Genomic DNA, 24,358 nt, shown 5'->3' with positions numbered 1-24,358 from the left:
CGCGGGGCTCGAACTCACGGACCGCAAGATCATGACCTGAGCCGAAGTCGGCCGCTTAACCGACTGAGCCACCCAGGCGCCCCGATATTAACTTTTTATATGATATGTCATTTGCAAATATCTTCTCCCATTCTGTCAGTTGCCTTTTAGTTTTGTTGATTGTTTTCTTTGCAGTGTAGAAGATTTTTATCTTGATGAGGTCCCAGTAGTTCATTTTTGTTTTTAATTCCCTTGCCTTTGGAGATGTGTCAAGTAAGAAATTTCTGTGGCTGAGATCAGAGAGGTTTTTTCCTGCTTTCTCCTCTAGGGGTTTGATGGTTTCCTGTCTCACATCCAGGTCCCTCATCCATTTTGAGTTTGTTTTTGTGAATGGTGTAAGGAAGTAGTCTAGTTTCATTCTTCTGCATGTTGCTGTCCAGTTCTCCCAGCATCATTTGCTAAAGAGACTATCTATTTCCATGCTCTACTCTTCCCTGCTTTGTCAAAGATTAGCTGGCCATGCATTTGTGGGCCTAGTTCTGGGTCCTCTATTCTGTTCCAGTGTTTTGTGTGTCTGTTTTTGTGCCAATACCATACTGTCTCAAAGATTATAGCTTTGTAGTAGAAGCTAAAGTCCAGGATTGTGATGCCTCCCTCTTTGGTTTTCTTTTTCAACATTCCTTTGGCTACTCAGGGTCTTGTGTGGTTCCATACAAATTTTAGGATTGTTTGTTCTAGCTTTGAGATGAATGCCAGTGCAATTTCAATTGGGATTGCACTGAATGTGTAGATTGCTTTGGGTAATATTGATATTTTAACAATATTTGTTCTTCCAGTCCATGAGCAGCGAATGTTTTTCTGTTTCTTTGTGTCTTCTTCAATTTCCTTCATAAGTTTTCTATAGTTTTCAGCATAATATCTTTCACATCTTTGGTTAGGTTTATTCCTAGGTATTTTATGGTTCTCAGTGCAATTGTAAATTGGATTGATTTCTTGATTTCTCTTCCTGTTGCTTCATTATAGATGTATAGAAATGCAAACAATTTCTATACATTGATTTTGTATCCTGTGACTTTGCTGAATTCGTCAGTTCTAGCAGCTTTTTGGGGGAGTCTTGGATTTTCCATGTAAAGTATCATGTCATCTGCAAAAAGTCAAAGTTTGACTTCTTCTTTGTCAATTTGAAAACCTTTTATTTCATTTTGTTGTCTGATTGCTGAGGCTGAGACTTCCAACACTATGTTAAACAACAGTGGTGAGAGTGGACATCCCTATTATGTTCCTGATCTCAGGGGGAAAGCTCTCAGTTTGAGGATTATATTAGCTGCAGGCTTTTCATATATGGTGTTTATGATTTAAGGTATGTTCCTTCTATCTAGATTTTCTTGAGGGTTCTTATTAAGAAAGGATGCTGTATTTTGTCAAATGCCTTTTCCGCATCTATTGACAGGATCATGCGGTTCTTGTCCTTCCTTTTATTGATGTGATGTATCACATCGATTGATTTGCAAATATTGAACCAGCCCTGCAGCCCAGGAATGAATCCCATTTGATCATGGTGAATAATTCTTTTAATTTTTTTTTTAACGTTTATTTATTTTTGGGACAGAGAGAGACAGAGCATGAACGGGGGAGGGGCAGAGAGAGAGGGAGACACAGAATCGGAAACAGGCTCCAGGCTCCGAGCCATCAGCCCAGAGCCTGACGCGGGGCTCGAACTCACGGACCGTGAGATCGTGACCTGGCTGAAGTCGGACGCTTAACCGACTGCGCCACACAGGCGCCCCAAATAATTCTTTTAATACAGTGTTGAACTCAATTTGCTATTATCTTGTTGAGAATTTTTACATCGATGTTCATCAGGGATACAGGCCTGTAATTCTCCTTTTTAGTGGGGTTTCTGTCTGGTTTGGGAATCAAGGTAATGCTGGCTTCACAGAATGAGTCCAGAAGTTTTCCTTCCATTTCTATTTTTCAGAACAGGTTAAGAAGGATAGGTATTAGCTCTGTTTTAGATGTCTGGTTGAATTCCCCTGGGAAGCCATCTGGCCCAGGACTCATTTGGTGGGAGATTTTTGATAACTGATGCAATTTCTTCACTGGTTATGGGTCTGTTCAAATTTTCTGTTTCTTCCTGTTTGAGTTTTGGTAGTGTGTGGGTGTCTTGGAATTTGTCCATTTCTTCCAGGTTGTCTAGTTGGTTGGCATATAATTTTTCATAGTATTCTCTAATAATTGTTTGTATTTCTGTGATGTTCATTGTGATCTGTTCCTTTCAGTTGTGATTTTATCCATTTGGGTCCTCTCCCTTTTCTTTTTGAGAAGTCTGGCTAGGGGTTTATCAATTTTGTTTATCTTTTCAAAACACCAGGTCTTAGATTTATTGATCTGTTCTACTGTTTTTATTTTTGTTGTTGTTGTTGTTTTTGGATTCTATACTGTTTATTTCTGCTCTAATCTTTATTATTCTCTTCTGCTGGCTTTGGGTTTTTTTTGCTGTTCTGCTGCTAGTTCCTTTCGGCATGCTATTAGGTTTTGTATTTGGGATTTTTCTTGTCTGTTGAGATAGGCATGGATTGCAATGTATTTTCCTCTTAAGACTGCCTTTGCTGTATCCCAAAGATTTTGGACTGTCATGTGTTCATTTTCATTTGCTTTCATGTATTTTTAAATTTTGTCTTTAATTGCCTGGCTGACCCATTCATTCTTTAGTAGGATGTTCTTTAACATCCATGCATTTGGAGGCTTTCCTAATTTTTTCTTGTGGTTGATTTTAAGTTTCATAACATTGTGTTCTGAAAATATGCATGGTATGACCTCAATTCTTTTATATTTATTGAGGGCTGTTTTGTGACCCAGTATGTGATCTATCTTGAAGAATGTTCCATGTGCACTCAAGAATAATGTGTATTCCACTTCTTTTGGATGAAAAGTTCTAAATATATCTGTCAAGTCTATCTGGTCCAGTGTATCATTCAAGACCATTGTTTCTTGATTGATTTTATGCTTAAATGATCTGTCCATTGTTGTATGTGGAGTATTAAAGTCCCCTTCAGTTACCATATTCTTATCAATAAGATAGCTTATGTTTGTGATTGATTTATATATTTGGGTACTCTCAAGTTGGGAGCATACACATTTACAACTGTTAACTCTTCTTGATGGATAGACCCTGTGATTATGATATAATGCCCTTCTTCATCTCTTGTTACAGCCTTTTGTTTAAAAATCTAGTTTGTATGATATAAGTATGGCTACTCCACCTTTCTTTTGACTTCCGGTAGCATGATAGATGGTTCTGCATCCACTCACTTTCAATTTGAATGTGTCCTAAGGTCTAAAATGGGTCTCTTATAGACAGCATATAGATGGATCTTATTTTTTTATCCATTCTGATACCCTATGCATTTTGATTGCAGCATTTAGTCTGTTTACATTCAAACTTACTATCAGAAGATATGGATTTAGTGTCATTGTGTTATCTGTAGATTTCATGCTTGTGGTGATGTCTCTGGTCCTTTGTAGTCTTTGCAGCATTCCACTCACAGAGTCCCCCTTAGGATCTCTTGCAGGGCGGGTTTAGTGGTCATGAACTCCATCAGTTCTTGTTTGTCTAGAAAAGCCTATATTTCTCCTTCTGTTCTGAATGACATCATTGTTGAATAAAAGATTCTTGGCTGCATATTTTTCCTGTTCAGCACATTAAATATTTCCTGCCACTCCCTTCAGGCCTGCCGAGTTTCAGTGGATAGGTCTGCTACCCTTACATGTCCACCTTTGTAGGTTAAGGCCATTTGTCCCTAGCTGCTTTCAGAATTCTCTCTTTATCTTTGTATTTTGCCAGTCTCACTATGATATGCAGTGGAGTTGACCTATTACTGTTAAATCTGAAGGGAGTTCTCTGTGCCTTCTGGAGTTGGATGTCTGCTTCCTTGCCCAGATTAGGGAAATTCTCAGCTATCATTTGTTCATGTAAACCTTCTGCCCCTTTCTCTCTCTTCTTCTTCTGGAACTCCTATGATATGGATGTTATTATGTTTCATTGAATCACTTAGTTCTCTAATTTTCCCCTCATGGTCTAGTATTTTCTTATACCCCTTTTTCTCAGCTTCATCATTTTCCATAATTTTATCTTCCATTTCACTACACTCTCCTCAGCCTCTTCCATCCTTGCTGTCACTGCATCTAGTTTGTTTTACGTCTCTATTTCAGCATTTCTTAATTTGTCATGACTATTTCTTTATTCTTTGTTCTCTGCAGCAGTAGATTCTCTGCTGTCTTCTATGCTTTTTTCAAGCCCAGCTATTAATCTTATACTATTATTCTAAATTCTTGCTCAGATATATCCTTTATATCTGCTTTGAGCAATTCTCTAGCTTTCATTTTTCCTGGAATTTCTTCTGAGGAGAATTCTTCCATTTTGCCATTTTGGCTAGTCTCCTGTCCCTTAGGTGTTTTAATAGCTTGCTATGTGTTCTGCATCTGTGAGCACTACTGTATTATGAAGGGGCCGTATGCTGTCCAGGGCCTGGCCTTTCAGGAGGTATTTTTGGAGTGTGTTGCATGCTCTCTGTTGTTGTGACTCTGGTTGCTTTATCTTCCTACTGGTAATGGTGGTTTGGACCTTCCACCAGGTGTGCTTTGATTTGTTCTTTGAAGTAACCCTGGAAAAAATCTTAAAAAGGCTGGGGTGGTGGAAGAGACCTTATCCCATGCAAAGAGAGAAATGGCAGGGGTGGGGGAAAAGAAAAAAAATTGACCAGGCAGAGAATCAGAGAAACTATACAGCTTAATCCAGAGAGAGAGAGAGAGAGAGAGAGAGAGAGAGAGAGAGAGGAAAATAAAGAAGAAGAAGATATAGAAGAGGTATAAAAAGAATAGATTAAAAATCTCTGCTTAAACAAACCAACAAGTGGAACAACCAGACTAGAGAAGGGAAGAAATAAGAGGAAAAAAAAGGAATGGGGGAGGGGTGGCGCAATATATATATATATAGAGAGAGAGAGAGACCAAGAATCAAATCAGAAAATGTACCACCACTGGACTAATATCTGATGGTGCCTTGGAACCAGTGGCTGCGGAAGAGAGGCTGGTTCAGTCAGTTTCAATCTTGCTCTGTTAGATAGATACGCAGTTACCAGGCACAGAGAGGCATAGTTTGGTGTAGAAAGGGCCTGCTGTCTGTTCCTTAAACCCACCTTGTTGGTGATGGGAAGAAAAATGGTGACACCCAGTCTCTCCTCCCCGGACGGGGTGTCCTAAACCACTCTGTTCAGGCCATTCTCACAGCACCACGCAGGTATGAGCAGGCCAGTTTGTCCCACTCTAGTCTCCTGAGCCTCCTAAGTGCTTGGCTGGATTCAAACCCGGATGTCTTAAAGGATCCTGCTCTGCGTACCCCGATTCCGGGGAGTGCCACTCCACCCAGCTAACAAAGGGCATCTGGCCGACAGGCGCCTGCAGGATCCTTTGTCCTTGGAGCAGCTATTTGCCTTCTTCCCACAGCACTCAAGGGAGGGGATTGCTCTCTTTGACTGCGCCTCTGAGCTGGGTACCAAGCCCGGGACTGCCTCTCTTCCTCCCCAAGTGCACACACAGAGCTGCAGGCCCCAGATCAGAGAAAGCCCTGCGGTTAGAAATTGGTTCTTTCTCCGTTTTTCCATTCCCTGATCTGTGGTTTTTCTCTTGTCCAAATACAATCCTACACTTCCACATCCTCTCTTTCTCTTCCTTTTGTCTCCCCACAGAAGGGTATCCCTTCCCTCCGTTCCTATGCTGCCTATTTTATCTCTCCCAGTTTTCAGTCATGCACCTGTGACCTGCCAAGTGGCTCTGTGGGCCCCTGGAGATGTTTCTGCCACTCTGTAGCCTGGATTCCTGTAATTCCAAGTCTTCTGGCCTCAATACTGCTGGGTTTGAGGGACGAGGGAATTTTGAGTCCCCCTACTTGTCCGCCATGTTGACTCCTGTGTCTCTTGCACCATATTTTTATAGTGTTGACATTAAATTCATGATAAGATTTGAGAGGCTTTTATATCTAATGTGGAATTAATTGAACAAGAGAGTTTGGGAAAGAAATGTTAGGTTGCTAAGAACTTCCATAGAAACACTTCTAGAGATGCACTGAGAGGTAAATTTAACAATCAGGTATTATTCCAGATGTCTGTCCCTGAGGACGATTCTACAATTACTTGCTGAAGTTTTTTTTATTTATTAAAAATTTATTATTTATTACTCCATATTTTAGCTGAAAAAAATTGGAGGTTAGGACACAGTGGAGAAGATAGTCATAAGGAACTGATAGGGTACACTTGGTATTGACTTACCCTAATGGTGAGCCATGGAAATTACACACAGATATCTACGGTTCTTTGAAAGTATGGCCATAACGCTGTATTAATCAAAACTGTTATATTGTTGCACCATCCTCTTTTCTTTTCAAGTTGAGTTTAGTAAATTCTGGGTTTAGTTCCCTGTCACTTCATTTATAATAAGTAAAATGCTGTCTGTGCCATTATGCCTTGGTCATTTTCACTCCTGCCTGCCAGTCTGACAGGTGTGAAATGATATCTTTAATTAATATTGTTATTACTAATATAGCTGTGCATCTTTTATTCTATTTGAAGTTTTATTTTTCTCCAGTGAATTTCCATTTCATAGACTTCATGTATTTCTAATGACTGCTATCTTTTTCTTATTGAATTCGGTATTTCTTTTTTCGTTTTCAGTATGTATATGCTGGATACTAACTATTTGCCAGTTTTATACATTGTACATATCCACTTAATTTGTTCCTTGTTTTTCAGTTTATATGGTATTTTATGTAAGCATATAATTAAATTCATTATAAAACTTGATATCTATTAGAGCTGGTCTCCACCTGCACTTAAAATTAACTTTGCTCTTCTTTTTCCTTTATTTATCCTTGATATTTAGGATCCACTGGTCAAATTCCATCAAAACCCCTAATAAAATTGAAGTAAAATTATATATTAATTTCATTAAAATTGCCACTTTTGTCGTACTTAACTCTTTCTGACCGTAAATATGATACTCTATTTATTTGGGTCTTTTTTATTATAGCTTTCAAAAAAATTGTATTTTTATAAATTCTTGAAAACTTTTATCAGATTTATTTCTGATTATTTTATGGTCTTGTTAACACCAAAAATACTACATTAAAATTATGATTTTTAATTATTTTTGATTGTTCCTTTCCTTGATACCTATGGTATTGAGCCATGTAATGTAATTATAATGTATCTTATACTGTATAATGTGTTCTATATGGAAAAAGAGTTTTCACAATGAGGAAATACTGTTCTTACTCCCTGAAGAGAAAATTAGGAACAGATAGAATCAACATTAGGGATATTTTTACAAAAATAATTTTTAATTCACTGTCTTCCCAAAATATGAATTTTGCAAAACATGAAGCTGTATGGACCTTTCTAGTGTTCTTTTTAAAATTCTTTTGAGTATAGTTGACACACAGTGTTGCATTAGTTTCAGGTGTACAACATAATGATGCAGCAAGTTTCTACATTATGCTGTGGTTACCACAAGTGTAGGTACCCTCTGTCTGGATACATTGCTATTACAATATCATTGTCTATATTCCTTATGCTGTGCCTATTCATTCCATAACTGAAAGCTGGTATGTGTTTTCAGTTTAAATCACTTAAGAAGAAAATCAGAAGCAATGAAATAAGCAATCTAAAAGGAAAATAAATGATCAAGATTATTCCTTATTCTGAGATAAGAAGTAGTAGGTGGCAGAAAAAATATATAGTCACATAAACTCACTTTAAATGTTACAAGCACATCACCATTCAATAAATTCACTAAATTAGGGAAATATTTACATATAACACACTATCAAAACTTGTAGTGATTGGTAAACTGGAGATTTGGTATGTAAATTAACTGTAAAATTACAAATTTTCCCATTTCATTTTCTTGATAACTCAACCTACATGTATAGATTTTCATATCTCCTACTAAGGACATTTTGTAGCATACTCTCAAGTTAATTTCATGAACTAATGGTAAAGTTTGTATCAAGTAATAATAAATAAAACAACCACTTTGAATCCTTTAAAATGTTTTTCACTTGAATAACCAAAAAAAAGCTATTCTTTTAGTATTATACTACTGTTATTCACTTTTACAGTATTTTTAAAAAGACTCTATATTTCTCCAGATGTAAAGTTTCAACAGTTATGCTAATAGGCATCATAACTGTTATTGGAGGGTGTAAATTTTTTTGGAAGGAAGGAAGGAAAAGAAAGAAGCAATGTAGGAAGGAAGGAAGCAAAAAAAAAAATTAAGGTTGATACCAGGGCAAAATTTGGCCTTCCCTGCACTTGAATTATCCCCAGACAAGAAGCACCTCTGGCCTTGAGTCCATTGAGAGCATAGGTAAGAAAGAACAGTATGTCCTACAGAGTCAAAGAAACATCCCTGGCCTCAGGATGTATCCTAACACTATGAAGATAAGCAATGTGAGATCCTGAGTCCAGCAACCATTTATGAATGGTCAGCCCTTCACATTTCAACAACATTCATAATTCTTTCTCACTATGCCCATTACGATTACCATAACAACATATATTCTGTGATCATTGAGAAATCTGTGATTATAGATGAAAACGATGGGCTTGAGAATGCAATATTGTCTCCCAATCAGGAGAATTTGGATCTATAAAATTCTATGAAGCAATCTTATTAATTCATTCATATTACAAGTATAAACAAAGTACCAGACACTCTCCTAGGTACTCCTAGGTGGCCACTCTAGAAAAGTCTGTCTTCATGAAACTCTTAATGCGGGCAATAGAATAAGCAATTAAATCATCACAACAAAATAAAATATTGCTTCAAATAGTAATATTGGTTATGAGAGAAATAAAGTGAGATGGTAGAGAGATGAGAGGTGATGAGATGCCATGCAAAGATTATAATATGGTTTAGTATCATCTAATTTACATGTTAAAAAATAGTATTTTGCAGGGCACCCTGGTGGCTCAGTCGGTTAAGCATCCACCTTTGGCTCAGATCATCACCTCATGGTTCACGAGGTTGAGCCCCATGTCAGGCTCTGTACTGACAGCTCAGAGCTTGGAGCTTGCTTCAGATTCTGTGTTTTCCTCTCTCTCTGCCCCTCCCCTGCTCATGCTGTATCTCTCTTTCTCTCAAAAATAAATAAAAACACTTAAAAAATAGTATTTTGCTGCTATGTAGAGAACAGATTATAGGTGTGTAAGAATGGAAGCAGGGACACTGGATAGGAGGCCATTCTGATAACCTCGGGGGAGATGTGATGATGGCCTGGTGGTGGCAGTGGAAGTAATGACATGTGCCCTTACTTAGGTATTTGCAGATAAAGAATACTGCTGACAGATGACCAGAAGCCCTGCTACTAGGTCATCATGGTATTCACAGTCATAGCACAGATGAGACCATTCTGTAGAGAGGGTAGTTCAGAGCAAAGGTGGAGTCCTGGGCAATGCAATATTTAGAGGTCTGGAAGAGAAATTTCCATAACAAGAGACAGAGAAGGAGCCCTTGTTGAAGTAGGAGTGTGATGTCTTGAGAGCAAATAAAGAAAATGTTTCTGAGAAAAGGAAGTGATCAACCACGACTTATCCTACTTCAGAGAGTAAGAATGAGAAAATGTCACAAAATAATTTGTAAGTTACAAAATCATTCTTCAATGCCAAAATGTCCCCAGTGGATCCAGGTATTCCCCAAATCTTTGCATCAAAAGTATCACTTGGCCTATCCGTTTCTCCTGAAAGTCTGTATCAATAGATAGTATCTGTAGAACAAATACTGGCTAGGTTAAGAACTATAGTTTTTATTAATTCCCCAAGGCCTCCAAAATTCTGCAAAAACATCTAAAAGTAATTGGAAACACACACTGATTCAGAGAATGCAAGTTGTTAATGAGTCAAATAAAGAACTACCCAGAAGAAACAGAGAAGAGGATTATGTAAAGTTTTAATTAACTGCCTCTCAGGTTCATTTTCCATTGTAGTAGACTTGAATTTCATTTGTTATATTCTCTTCCCCCATTTGAAGCATCTCTAAAGTTGAAAGTTGTGTTGAGATATATCCACATGGCAATAAGGAATGACTGGAAGCTTACAGGACAAATTATGAACAGGGCAGTGTAATATACAAGGGACAGGAGAGCAGGTAAGTAAAAAAAATAAGTAACAGATTAGGCTGAGAATCCAAGAATCTGCAAGAGCAGAGTTAACAGCACATAATAAAAAACAGGTGAGGCTTGAAGGCTAAAGCAGTAGGCTGCATTGTCTACAGCTATTTTCACAGCACTCTAATCCCAAGAACCAGTTCCTGACTTGGCTCATTCTGGAAGCCAGAAAGGTGAGCTGGAAAGACAAATTTGTATCCTTATGGAAGAAGACATTGTTGACAATAATGGAAATCTTGGAAATAAGCATGACCTCTACCCATGATATCTGACTGGCTATAAGAAATTAAATCCTCGGGGCACCTGGTGGCTCAGTCGGTTGAGTATCCGGCTTCAGCTCAGGTCATGATCTCACAGTTTGTGGGTTTGAGCCCCGAGTCGGGCTCTGTGCTGACAGTTCAGAGCCTGGAGCCTGCTTCCGATTCTGTGTCTCCCTCTCTCTCTGTCCCTCTCCTGCTTACGCTGTCTCTATCTCTCAAGAATAAATAAACACTAAAAAAAAATTAAAAAAAAAAGAAATTAAATCCTCTGTGCTCATTACCCACACAATCTGAATGGAGATTACCTCTGTAAGAATATAATGTGTGGTGGTTGGTGGAAATATTATTTCTAACAATGTTTATTTCTCAGGTTGCTGTAAGATTGTATATTTTTCTAAGAAGTAAAGATAAATTTATTTTACCCTTGACAACATGAAAAGATACTTTAAAATATGTAAACCATGACAAAAGAGGGAATCTAGGAAATCTCTTTGAGAAACTGAGACTAGAACAGAGAAAATGTCTGCTCCAGACATTCATTGTGTAGCTTTCTGTGAGGTTCACTTCAGTTTTCCCAGCTACCCACTCTCATTTATTTGATCCAAGCCCCCATTCTTTCTTGTATTTAGCATTTTGCTTAAACTTCAGTGGACATCAGAATTACTTGAAAAGTTTGTTAAAATCCAGATTTGCAGGCTCAATTCAGAATTTCTGATACAGTAGGTGTGGGATGGGCCCAAGAATTTTGCATTTCTCACAAATTCATAGATGATGCTGATGATACTGGTCTGTGAGTTACCAATGAAAACCACTGAGTAAAAACAACAGTAATGCGTGGTACTGCCCTATACATAAATAAAATTGACATGAATAAAATTCAAGTCAAGATATCAGATTTGTTTTTAGTTTATCACTCCATATCCCGGGATTTAAAGTGTGGTTGCAGAATGAAGTAATCTTAGAGTACTTATCTAAAAAATTTATTTTTATGTGTGTATCTTAAAAAAAAAAAACCCTCATGAATTCTTAGAAGTTTAATGGACTCTGCTTTGTACTAGGTTTTCTTCCAGGCACTGAGGGAAGGTAGAGGAATATGAGGTAAATAAAATACAACCCATAGATGCAGAGGGCCCCAAAGACAAAGGAAGAGAAAACATCACAAAAATAAGTGCCATTAATACAGCATATGCTCTGCTAATAAGAGCTAGCACTCGCATTTTGTGCGCTCTGTGTGAGGAACAATTAATTCTAAGCACTTTCCTTACTTTAATGCATTTAATTCCTCCCAGGAATCCTGAAGAAAGTACTGTTTTTCATCTCTGCTTTACAGATGAGACATTGTATCACTTGCCCAACTAGTGGAAGAGCTGGGACTTGGATCCAAACAGCCCAGAGGCCATGGTCATGGTATTAACCACTCAACAATGACAGCCCTACACGCTGTAATGAACTGTAGCTCCAGGGAGGTGTGGGAGCCCAGAGGAAGAAGGGCAGTCAGGAAGCTTCCTAGGGAGACGATCTTAAATTTAGAGGAAAGGTGATGAATTATTTTTGCTAAATTATTTAAAATTACCACTTTAATAAATAATTTGTAGAAGCCAGTTTGAAATTATCTTGATGCCCTCTGTATGTTGTTTTTTTGCAATCCTACAAATATGATGATTTTTGTTTTGTAGTGCATGATTTCCTTCCAATCACCCATTTTGCCTCCATGTGAAAATACTATCCTTTAGGAGGGATCTCTTTAGTTTGTTCGTAGATTTATGCCCAGTGCCTATGAGAGTTTCTAGCACTTGATAAGTATTTACTATATTAGTTAAGTTGTTAATGGCAACCAAGTTAACTACAAGAATAACATCAGTAAGACCTCGGTCACCAATATGTATAGACTAGTAATATTTGAGACTAATAATATCTGAGACCAGTAATATATAAAGGAGCTCTTCTTTGTAGAAATATAAGGCAGCTACTTGCAGTCATTATTAAAATAAGGCAGTCATTATTTTGTCTTTTCTATTCTTTTCTACCCCCGATCTGTGGCATCTGCCATTAGAATGAAAAAAAAAATGGCATATGAGCTTTCTGAATATACTGCTTGAATTGTCTGTGCTGAGATAACCAAGACACCTATGTTTATCTTCTGTGGGCCAACACAAAAAATATAGGGTTTTCAGGGTCAAAAGTAATAAGTTAAATCTATAAGTTTATCATAGGGTTAGGGAAAAAACATACATATACTGTCCATTAGTAACTGGTAACAGGAAAGAGGCTCTGTAACATCCATTTTATTAAGAACTATGCGTACATGGGTTAGCCTCAGTTACACACACACACACACACACACACACACACACACACTAGGATGTTTTTTTATTATAAATTGAGTAAGTCATTAAGGAACTTCCTCTTACTTTTGCAGCTGTTGTGTAATAATGGTCCTCAAACCCAGGGTTTCTGTCCTCTGAAATTCTTGACAGGTCTAGAGGAAACCCCCAACAGTACCCTATTACTAAGCTACCCCCAAATATCTCCTTTTGCTTCTGAAAGGGACTCATCTGCTCTCTGGATTCTACCATTACCAAATAGTTACAGAAGATCTTTGGAGCATCACTGCAGGTGTAAAGACTCATTGTATTATTCTAGAAGGATAGGAAGTCAAAGAAGAACTTGTTATTATGTCTTGTTCCTTTAAGTGATGGTTTATCAAAACTACCAGTCATTTTCCTCACCAAATTAGGATGCTCCAGAGAAACAGAACCAATAGGATGTATTCAGAGAGACAGAGAGACAGGAGGAGGTTTATTTTAAGGAACTGGCTCACATGATTGTGGAGCTGGCAATTCTGAAATGTGCAGGGCAGGCCAGAGGCTGGAAATTCCAGCACAAGTTGATTTTGCAGTCTTGAGTCCAAAGGCAGTTTGGAGACCAAATTTCTTCCTCTTTGGGGATCTTCCGTATTTTTCCCCAGGGCCTTCAACTGATTGGATGAGGCCCGCTCACATGATGGAGGATAATCTGCTTTACTCAGAGTCTACTGATTTAAAGGTTAATCACATCTGTAATATACTGTCATAGTTACAACTAGACTAGTGTTTGACCAAACAATTGGGCACCATAACCAAGCCAGGTGATGCATACAAATAACAGTCACACTTACCAACATTCTGTTGTTTAGAGGTCACCAGCTCTAAACAAATTTACTACACATCTTTGGGGATTCCTAGCAATCCGTTTGAAGAATGCTGGTCAATAGATTTGTAAAGTAACTGTAACTTACTAGGTAAAAAAATCTCCTAAAATATCTTATTCTAGTTGGTAAACTGAAGATGTGTTGATTGTGCAGTTAAGAGATATACTCTGAATTTATCAGATCAAGGCAAAACAGATATTGCTTAGAATATTAAGACATGCTGAATTATAGAGCTATTACTACTTTCCTGTTTCATGAGCAGGCCTTTTGGATTAACATCACCTGTTTAGCGTAGTAAACTAAATTATTCCTAAAGAAATCCATGTCCTAATTCCCAGATCTGTGATTATGTTACTTTCTCTGGCAAAAAGGACTTTGCCTTATTTCAGAATATTTTCTCTTCCACAGGACAAGCTTTCTGTGGTGACTTGGGAGCTAAGTTTATAACCAATATTTTCTACTCAAAGACACATATGTCTAATTTGACTTACTGCTTTATAATTTATTGTGGTGGCTACCCCATAAGCACCCTATACTTCTCCATACCCATCATTGTCACCTTCCCTGATGAATTTCTCTTTCTGTTACCTTGTAACTTTGTAGCCATGAACCTGCATGTTATCTTAATCCACCTCTTTCTTTCAGAGCAGCAGATTCAAACATCAAGTCCTATTAACTTTTCTTTTGAAGTGTCTGACATTTCTGGCCTTCCCTGTCCATTCCTGTCTGCCTCCACTCTAATTCAGACCATCAGTTATTTCTCCTTGCTCCTGAAAAAATCTTCTAACAGGCTTTTCCAACATGTTTCATTTTCTATCCTACACTTAGATGCTCCTCTAAACATTCTTTTGTTCCATTTTTATCCTGTCCCTATATTACATATGATGGTTCCCAAAGGTACCTAAGCCCTAACCAGTCCCTTTATTGCCCCCATACTGCCCAGATTTTCCTCTTTGCTTTAGTTCATTTTTACTGTCAAAATTACTTAACATATTTAAAGAATAAACCAGTTGCTCAAGACCATAATAAGTTCTCAAAAATGCTGAATATTCCTTACTAGTGAAATCAAGCATCCTTGCCTGATATGTTGGTTTGCTGCTGTACATCCTTTGAATTTCCACATAAGACCCACACCAAGGCCACTGGGTAGCTTTCTACATGTAAGTCATGGCCTCATTGGAGAGGGGCCAGCTCTCTGATCTCAACTTAGCCCATCTAGTTTCCACGTTTATGTTGTTCTAGGTTTCCTGACTCTTTCTAGGCTCTTTCCTGGCTTCTTTCTAGGTTCTTGTTTTTTATTTTTTGTTTTTTTACTGTCAAAAGTCAGCAGAGATAAAGTTGGTAATTTTAATAAGTCATTTTTAGATGAATGCAGAGAAATAGAATACAGTGACACATGTATAGAAATAAAGTTTCTAGAGATTTCTTATTTTATTATATATATATATATATATATATATATATACATATATATTTTTTTTTTCTATTTTAAACAGAGGTTAGCCATAGATTGACTGGATTGGTTGAACTTGGAGCAACCCCACTCCTTTTATTACCTATCACTGTCTGATAGTGAGGAATGGATAATAAACCTATTGAAATGTTGTGAGATTTAATTTTAATTGGTACCATTCTAAGAACTGCTAATAAAGACACTACATCTTCTTTTGCTTCCAACATCACCTCCAGGCATAGAGTCCAAGCTCCCAGACTGTTTATTGTCACCTCATGGATGGCTTCAAACTTGTTTGTATGTAGCCTTATTTCCCCTGGCCATTCCTGACCCACTGCCCTGGATAAGGTGCTTTACAGTGCATCCCCAGACACTCCTTCACTGGGATCAGACCATCTTGCATCAACCTGTCACTTAAATGTTCTGCTGCTCTGCTAACATTCATTCTGAAACTATGCACCTGAAATTCCTACTTTTCAGCTCCATTCATTAGCTATCATGTTTCCTTCCCTTCTTCTTCCTTCTTCCTCTGTTCCTCTTTCTCCTCATCTTATTACCACTGTGGCTCATTTCATGGTGGATTCTATCTATTAGGGTATTCAGTGAGCAGTGAACTCTCTGGATTTAAGGTTACATGCTCCATTCATTTCTCATGCTTCTTGTCACTTCATCATCCAGATGTTTTGCATGCTAGAATATCAGTCTTTCAGAACTCTGTTTTTAGTTTTACAAAACTCCCAAGTCTTAAGCATTTAGTTACAACAAAATGTACAGATTTCACCAAAATTTAAAAGGTGTACAATCACTCAAAGGAATTTATATTATCTGAGAACAACAGAATAAGGATTCACCTTCATCTAGTTTTTCCTGTTGTTTTGCCTAAGCCTGGAAAGTAGGAAAATAAACAACACACCGTCAAGGCCCTAGAATTGTTCTTTCTGCCTCCATGGTGGTTGCCAATGTGGGCTCTAACCATGCTCAGTTTGGATTTTAACTTTGTAAGCCCTAAACACAGAGACAGCCAAGGTGAATGCCTCAGAAACCATGGGCTAGAATGTTCACAGCTTCCTCCTCTAGCCCCACGCCTTTCCTGGCTTTCCCCTGAGGAGCTGTGCACAGGATTGAACTCAGAGCCTCCTTAACTGTGTGGAAGAGAGAAGAGAAGGCACCATGCTTTTGAAAATGCCTGGCCATGATGGGAAACAAATTCTGAGCTCTCTCTCTCTAAAAAGGAAAAGAGACCTTTAGATTGTGTTAAAATATAGTTGATTCTCACTATTCACAGTAGTTACGTACTATAAAGTCACTGAGTAGAGATTACTGAACCATTGCTCTAGGAGAAATACAGGGTTAGCCTCCTGCAAACCTGTGGTCACATTTCTGTCAATCCATCAATATGTAACCTCATTTTAGGCATGTTTCTGTTTAAAAACACAGCACTTAATATATATTTTTGATTCACTAACATTAAACTCAACAAAAATATCACTATAATTCATGCCTGAACAAAGCCTATCTGACATTTTTTCTTCATAAAGTACATCACATCCTTCTTGTGCTTAGGATCACCAGGCAGCACCTCTGTCCTATGCCAGAGGAGCACTTTCAACAGCTGAATCACCATCACCACCACCAACAAACCCACAAAAATGGGAAACATGTGGCACTACATAGACCACAAAAAAGACATTTGTTTCAAGTATAAGAGTTAAATTAAGGCAGGGTGTTGCCTTGTCTGACCTGTTGGCAACATGCACTTTGAATGACTCAGATTTTTCACAGCTCTGTACATTTCTTCAGATGACCACAAAAGGGCCACAAGTTTTGATTTGGGGGTATACGTAAATTTTTATAAGTAAGAAAATGCAAATATGGAATTCCCAAATAATGAGGATCAACTATAAATGTTTGTATGAAAGAATACATTGGACCTAGGTTTAATAGCTTATTGATAGACATTATTATCCTCATTTAAAGGTTGAGAAAATTGAGACAAAGAAAGTTCAAGTTACTTGCCCAAATTACACCATTAGTAAATGTTAGAGTTAGGATCCATACAGTCTGGTTCAAAAGCCCCAGTGTTTGTCTACGGCCATACCACCCTGAACGCACCTGGTTGATCTCGTCAAAAGCCCCAATGTTTAAGCTTTAACTGCACAATATTGCCTCTCAAAATAAATATTAAGTTTTAGAATTTTAAGGTCTATAATAATAAAAGGTATGATTTTGAACTTTATATATTAAAATGAAATCAGGATTGCTTTGAATATAATGTCGATTAGGAATTTAACCATTTTAACTAAAACATTTGTAAAAAAAAAAAAAAAGAGAAAAAGAAGAAGATCTTACATGAGGTTTCTTGAGATAATTAACAAGGGACATACAAAATGGATACAGCTTTCAATATTTTCTCTTAAATATTTAAGAGACTATTTTAGTGACAAGAATGCAATGGGAATAATTAAGGAGGTGAATACAAAATTGAGGTTCATACTAAAATGTGTATCTATGCACTTCCCACTCTTATTTTATGTAATTCAAAAGATAATAACAAAACTGCAGCAAAGAGATTTGATAGACCATTATTTCCCTTGTGCATTCAATTTACATTGTCAAGGCTTTAGAAATGTAATAACCCTGGCAGTATTTTTTGTTGCTTGAAATTGTAAATAGGATTATATGTCTACTATTAAGACAGGATGTGAAGAATGGCACCTCACATGTCACATGGGTGTTTCTCTTGTCACAGAGCAATCAGATTCCAACACCCAGCAATGCTCCACTTTACAGCCCATAGAAATACTAATATTTTATCAGACTCCAAATCCTGTGATGAAAGGAATGAAAATTATTACCTTTCTTCAACTTTCACAAATGTCATCCTTACTCCTTTAATTGGCATCCGATTAACATCCAGGGAAAGTGACCCTAAAACCATCTGTGACATGGCCTCTAACCAAGAAGAAAATCAGAAGTCCCCAGTCCTCTAATTTTGTAAATGAAGAAACAAAGGTCCAGGAAGATGAAGGAACTTTCTTAAGCTTTATAGATTTTGTGGCTGAGCTGGGATTAGAAGGCAGATCTCCTGACTTTTTATCTTCTCTTTGCTTTGTGTCTCATTGTTTTGTACTATGGTAGCCACCTGGTCATTCTACTTTGAGTGAATAAATATTTATGATTCCAGATAGTGATTTATGAGAACAAATGGATTACATGGTCATGAGCTTCCAGTTTGCGAAGTCATCTTTTAAATTTTTAAAGCTTATATTCTAACCTTGGGTATATATTCCCATTCTGTTATTCTGGTGAGCTAGGTTAATCTTTTGAAAGCTTTGGTTTGATTACTTTAATCTAATTATTGGCCATCATCTTTTATAGGGATTATCTTGAACTGTTAGAAATGGCTCAACACAAATAAATATATGACTCAATTTCTTTACTGTGTGCCAACTCACCTATTAATTTTTATTTGCAAAACTGGTGAAATTGAATTTTCCTTGAAAAATACCCCCAAACCATTTAATTCTGCTCTTCTGAAATTACCATTCAACAGACATTGGTTGAAACAACTGAAACCTGAAAATTTATTTTCTCCAAAAAAAAAAAAAAAAAAGTCAAGATCAAATTGACCACTCTTTAGTGTGAATTGTGGCTTCTTATTTATACCTGATAATAAAAACAGACCAATGAATCTTGATTAATTCAATGAAAATTTCCATGAAATGAAGCAGAGGTACACTGCAGATTAAGCAAACTTTAAAAAGCCTTTTATATATTGTTAAGGAATCCATTATTTTAATTCAATAAGTAAGATTATAAACTATTTATAAAATAAATACTGTAAGTTTAAGAAAATTGCTAAATGGTGTATGAGCTAAGATTAATAGGACTTCTGTTTCTCATTACCATGTGCAACATCACAAGAGTCTTTTGCTCCCATTGTAACAACAACAAGCAAGATGATTTTCAAAATCAGTTCAGCAGAAAGTGAATGACAAAAGAAATCTAAATGAACTAAATTCCAGAAAGAGACAAGGCTTTCACAAGAAAGAAGAAATTTATGACTTCCTTCGTTCCTTACAGAGCAATAAGAACTCCATAAGAGACTCTTAAGGACTGAGAACAAACTGAGGGTTGATGGGGGGAGGGGAAAGTGGGTGATGGGCATGGAGGAGGGCACTTGTTGGGATGAGCACTGGGTGTTGTATGGAAACCAATTTGACCATAAATTGTATTTTGTAAAAAAAACCAAAAAACAAAAAACAAAAAAACTCAGTATTGATGAGGAATGAAGAGAAAGCAGCTGAACATTTAGCAGACTTTTAATGGCTATATTTAGGCTAGTGTGATGGACAAAAGTCCGACAGAGCCCCAATTACAGGGTGGGTCTGCATCACCCACTACCTCTCTTTTGTAGGCTGTTGTAACTGCACAGAGCTGGTATACCAATAGCTGGAGGGCAGAAAAACTGAGAGAAGTCCTTGGAAAACATGTCTGAGTCTTCCCTGAAGACCTGCTTAGTGGCTGCTGAAGAGGGAAAGGGGGACAGGTTTGCTGAGACAAATCCCACCAAAGCTCTTACCGAATGGAAAGAAAGTTCTAAATACAGAGAGGCATAAAAGCTGGAAGAAATCCCTCCAAGCTATTGGGATGGTAAGGAGTCTTCCTTAACTGAGTGTACTACAGAGGTCCCATAAAATCCAAGGTACTCTGATGTGAAGAAGTCTGGAGGTATAACTAGAGAGAAGAGAGAATTATATGGTGACCCAAAAGCTGATAGCCAGTCTGTACAGCAACTGAGATTTCGTGGTTCTCACCAGGGCTCAGATCCCAAGCTGTTCTGCAGAAAGTTATGATCCTGCCCTCAAAATATTTGAGGCCAGTTGGTAATTGAAGCTAGGTAAAGACACAAAATTGGCCAAGCTCAGCTCGTCTACAGATAAATTTGAGTCAGTTGTCTGATTGAAGAAATAGTGTGCCTTATTCTGGGGATAGATATTTACTTCGGTTCTTTAATACAATGTTCAGCATACAATAAAATATTACAAGAAATATGAAGAAGGAATAAAAGGTGACCCTTGGTCAAGAAAAGAACAATGATTAGATGCAGACAGAAGTATTTCAGTTGTTGAAATTATCAGATGGAACATTAAAGTAACTATGATAAATATGTTACAGAATGTATTGTCAAAGTCTGGCAACATGAGTAAAATGAGAACAATTTTATCAGAGAAATGGAAATTATAATAAAAAAGGAAATCCTAGAGATAAACAATATCTGAAAAAAATTAAAAATTAGACGGGCTTCATTATGGAAACAACAAAGTGAATCAGTAAATTTGAAGACAAAGTAAATTATTCAAACTGAAAAAGAGACGAAAACTCCAGATTCAAAATAAAGCCATAAAAAAAGAACAAGCTCAGTTCATCTATACATTAATTTGACTTAATTCTGATCCAGACTATATAGGATAATATTAGATAATCTAATACATGTATAATTGTATTTCTTTAGTAATGGTGACAGAGAATGGGCCAACAAAGTATTTGAAGAAATAATTGCCAAGAATGACCCAAAATTGATGAATGACATTCATCCACAGATTCAGTCAGCCCTGTCACCCCACGAGCAGAATAAATGCAAAAATGTTGGGGCACCTGAGAGGTTCAGTCAGTTAAGTGTCCAACGTCGACTCAGGTCATGATGTCAGGGTTCATGGATTCATGCTCTAAGTCGGGCTCTGTGCTGGCAGCTCGGAGCCTGGAGCCTGCTTTGGATTCTGTGTCTCCCTCTTTGTCTGCCCTCCCTGACTCATGCTCTCTCTCTCTCTCTCTCTCTCAAAAAATAAACATTTAAAAAATTGTTTTAGGGGCGCCTGGGTGGCTCAGTCAGTTGAGCGTCCGACTTGCCTCAGGTCATGAACTCGCGGATTGTGAGTTAAAGCCCTGCATCGGGTTCTGTGCTAATAGCTCAGAGCCTGGAGCGTGCTTCAGATCCTGTGTTTCCTTCTTTCTCTGTTGCTCCCCCGCTTTCTCTCTCTCTCTCTCTCTTTCTCTCTCTCTCTCTCAAAAATAAATAAAGATTTAAAAAAAATTTTTAAATCATTTTAAAAGAATGAATACAAAAATGTCATACCTACACACCATAGTTAAACAGCTGAAAATCAAAAATAAAGATAAAATCTTAAAAGTAGTTGAAGGAGGAAGGGGGTGAGGGTGGGGAGATTGTGCTGGAGAAAGCACATTCCATACAGGAAAACAATTACAAAAATGATATCTGACTTCTCATCAGAAATAGAGGCCAGAAGGCAATGCAGTACACAAGTATCTATGACTCCACTTCTATGAAATCCAAGAAGAAATAAAACTTACCTATGTTGATAAAAATTAGCAGGTAGTTGCTTCTGAAGTGGAGAATTGACTAGAAGGGAACATGAGAGGATTTTCTGTGGTAATAGAAGCTTTCTTTAGCTTATTTTGGGCTGTGGTTACATGGTGTATAGAATTGTCAAAATTCATCAAACTCATCAGTGCAAATTTAAATTATACTTAAAAAAACAAACTATGAACATAAATATCTTTACACAAAAACATTAGTGATTATGTGATTACAGACAGGCCTATTTCAGATACAGAGGAATCCATTCATGTCTTAAATTCCCGTAATAATCAAAGCAAGGTGAAGATAGAAAAAGTATGATTTTATGAAAAGTACACCTAAAAGCCGGATCTAATTCTTAGCATAATGGTACCTTTATTGACATGAATACCTTTATTCACATATATATAAATATAATATATGCACATACTGAGTATATTTAATTTGATGTTCTACAAAAATAAGCTAAAGATCATGATTCAATTAACATTAAAATAACTAACATAGCTCCTCTGCATCATTTCAAATTCTGTGAAAGGTTAACTCTGTCATGCTTTAATTAAAAAAAAACTTAAGTTAGAAATTTTTAGTTATTGACCATGTATATTAGCAGGCTGAGCATTTCCTACTTAGTGAAAATAAGCAGGCAAAATAACCCGATCCAAGATAATGAAAAATCTTGCTGTAAATGATTGTTTAAGCAGGTTTAAAACTGATTCATCGTTTTGTTAAGGACCAACTATTCTGGAGTCAAGCTCTCAGGATGGTTAGTACTTGGGAATAATGGAAAGAATCAGAGATTTTAATGTTGGAACAAAGATAAATTAGGACAAGGATGCCTTAAACTATTTGATGCAGTAGAGATAAAGGGAGGAAACGAATATTTATTGAATGCCTACTATGTTGCAGCCACTTTCCTGGGCACTTTTTCCGTTAAGTCACTTAATTATCTCAATAGCCCTATGACTTGGAAGAGAAGGCTAGGCTCAGATAATTAGTAGCTTGTTGAAGTTCACGTAGTAAATACCTGTGCCTTTGTAGCTATCGTATTCTATATTGCCCAAAGGATTAGAATACATGAGAATTTAGAGGACATACATTTCCCCCCAACAGAAGTCGTAATTATCCAATAATCAGTGTTGTCTAACCAAAACACAGGCTGCCTTAGGAAGTAAAGAGCACTCTGTCATTAGTGGTATGCAAGCAGTACCCAGATCATCTCTTATGGCCTCTGGGAATACAATTCTATTACTGGGTAGGAAACTGGAAAGATACCCTCTAAGGCTCTGTCATGTCTGTAACTTCAAAAAGCATTCTAGTAGATTAATGGATTTTAAGCTACCACTAACAATGAAGTAAAGAAACAGAAAATAAAGAAGCCAAGCTTCAGACCTCTAGTATCTTTAGCATGATCACTACAATCTTAATTTGTGTATCAGAAAACATGGTTCAGCACAGCTGTTAGGAAAGGTACCCTGGAAAACCATGACTGTTTGTTGCTGTTTTTGATGCACAAGAGAGATTCTTAATGAAGTTTGTTGTTTTTAATATTATATTATCTTAAACTTGAGGAATTTACTGAAAGGAGGTAGGTGACTGTATTCCTATAATGATTAAACATTTATTTAATGAAAATAACATTATAAGCTGTATTGACAGTGATGTAAAAAATTCACCAGAATAGCAATGTGCAGGAATAATGCATAAAGCATTCATTGGGAGGTGATGATGTTTTTTGTTCATTGTATGATGGGGCAGTGAGAGAGATGACCCAGGGCATGTAAAAATCTCATGTTATCATGTAAATATTTTTCTTCCTAATTTTGCCCTGGTTTAATTACAGCAGAAAATTATATTTTATAATGACCTTTAATGAAAATAAATAAAAAATTCTACCTTAATACCTTTTTAAGAAAATACATAATTTTTCATTTTGAAAATGGTACCTACCTTAGACAGTTTCAGCTTTCACAAGCTCATCTTCATAAAATATTTGATAAATTTTGACCCACTGCACACAATGTAAGAAGTGACCAGTGCACTTATCATTGAAATATAACCACAGATTTACATAGAGCTGTTTAGTTCTAACACATTTTGAAGGGTAAAATATTGCCTTACAGTAAGTTCTTAATGTATCCTGGAGGTTTTTCTTTTGTTTTGTCTTCTGTTAAAACATGCAAACCAACAAACTAATTTACTGTGCCCCAAGACACTCAGGTGAATTGAAAACTCAAAGTCTAATTCTGCTGTCTTTTCCTTTTGTTTCCCTTTAGCCTACAATATAGCAAAGAGGAAAACGAGGCCAGATTCAGTTTTCCAAAACACTATGGAAGAGAATTGACTTTTGCTTTGACACCTTTCTTTCTGTTGCCATACGTCTTCACACTGCTTGCTTCTGATAATGCCACAGCTATTAAAGCAAGCTGATGTGTAGTTTCTATGCCACATTTTTTCTAGCTAGTTGTGAAAATAAAGACTAATAACAAACCATCACTCATCTGTGTGTGTTTTGTCACTGAGGTAGCTGTTTACATTCACCATTTTATAGTGATGCATAATTAATACTTCTAACTGATAGCTAATAACTAATTATGAAATTCAAACTCCAAAACATTGATACGAAAGCTGTAAAATCCTGATGGAAATTTCCGTACTGAAGATGTTCATAAAAGTGCCCGCCTGTATTTTCTGTTGCAGTTCCTTTTTGAAAGAATCTAATATAACCCCTCTAGGAATTATGTGTCCATTTCAACTTCAGAAGGAAGCAAACCAGGCGTGACAGTAGAAAACACAAAAAGGTTTTATAGATGAACCTATTTAATATTGTTATTTAGTATTTGCCTCATGTCCAAGTATCTTCAAAAGGAGTTATTAC

At 36.9% G+C, this 24,358-nt stretch overlaps 1 protein-coding gene across 1 annotated transcript in view; it reads left to right on the top strand.

The window, feature by feature from the left end:
• BANK1 (B cell scaffold protein with ankyrin repeats 1) overlaps window positions 1-24,358 on the top strand; it is a 311,535-nt gene that overhangs the window by 127,053 nt on the left and 160,124 nt on the right. The window lies entirely within an intron of this gene.

This window comes from Felis catus, chromosome B1 (assembly GCF_018350175.1).
Source record: "Felis catus isolate Fca126 chromosome B1, F.catus_Fca126_mat1.0, whole genome shotgun sequence".
NCBI lineage: Eukaryota > Metazoa > Chordata > Mammalia > Carnivora > Felidae > Felis > Felis catus.
The sequence above is the reverse complement of the archived record's forward strand: the minus strand, read 5'-3'. Positions and strand labels throughout refer to the sequence as shown.